Source organism: Frankliniella occidentalis, unplaced genomic scaffold (assembly GCF_000697945.3).
Source record: "Frankliniella occidentalis isolate FOCC.00 unplaced genomic scaffold, Focc_3.1 Scaffold14, whole genome shotgun sequence".
NCBI lineage: Eukaryota > Metazoa > Arthropoda > Insecta > Thysanoptera > Thripidae > Frankliniella > Frankliniella occidentalis.
The window spans coordinates 1,995,718-1,996,999 of NW_026267144.1; positions in this window are offsets into that span (position 1 = coordinate 1,995,718).

The window sequence follows — 1,282 nt, forward strand, 5'->3', positions numbered from 1 at the left end:
TTTGTTACCTGCGGTTATTGATTTTTTAAAAAGTCAATTTTTGAGCCAGAGTGCTCATCTTCGAACTCGATCTGTCTTTTTATGATACAAAACGACCCTGAAAATCCCGGGTCGCTATCTCAATTCTTTCTCGAGTTATCGTGCGGACAGACAGACAGACAGACAAACAGACAAACAGACAAACAAACAGAATGAAACTTTTCCAGTCAGTGGAGTTATGGGCTTCGCTAATCGCTCAGCCAACAAGATTTCGTGCCTTTCCAGGGGCATTAACCAAAATTCTGAGTTTTGTGCCCCTCAATAAAGAAGGCACTAAAGGGCCTCAAAGGTGCTAAAAGTTAGTGACTTTGGCAGTTTTAGTGCCTTTTAAAGGTATATATACCTTATAGGACAGCCCTTTTGTGTTTCCAGTGCGGCGTGGTGCCATCGCGCTCATGGCGTGTACCTCATTATGCTGCCGCTCTGGGTTCCCGCCGGCAGCTCTATCGTGGCGGGCCGTCTGCACTATCGAGTCCAGCCCAGCCGTAATGTGCGGCGTTAATCCCGAGCTAATAAAGAACGCCACTCGATCCCGGCCGCCGATCCCCGCGCTCGGCAGCCCCGCCGACGCGGCGAGGTCAAGCGGATGGCCGCGCCCACCCTCCTCCCATCCCCCCTCACCCTCTACCAACACAACCCGCCTCGCAGCGGAGCAGAGGGCTCGTTCAGTTACCATGTAATGCGTTTATGGCTTGCGTCCCACCTCGCACCTTGAGAGGCCCCTGTGGGAACCCCCGGGCCAGGCGCTCCGCACGCAGGAGAGACTGAAAGTGACGGCGGCGGGGGCGTTGGGGTGGGAGGAGGGAGGGAACGGGTTCTATTTTTATTACATTTCCCAGCCATTTATAAGTCTTTATAGCGATACACGTGTGCGACCTTTCACATTTTAATGAAACATGTCACATCTCTCGCTTCGCATCGACCCCCGGGATGCAGTGGGCGCGGGGCGCGTTGGCAGCCGCGAGTAGAGCCGTGTTTTGTTTGTTTCCCACTGCTCTGCGCTGCTGCATGCGACACGTTGTTGCTACGCCACAGGGAAAGGGGACGGGGGGTCGCTTATATACTGGGTGGAACAGCGATTATGAACACACGGGGCGCGGGGTGGGACACGCGTGGGCGACGGGGTCGGGGCTGTGGCAGGGACATCACAGGAGGTGACGGCTTCATCGCTGAGCGAAGCTCAGTCCAAGTCCAAGTCGATGAGGGGTCAGGCGATGTCTCCGTCGTGAGTCTGTCTGTCTGT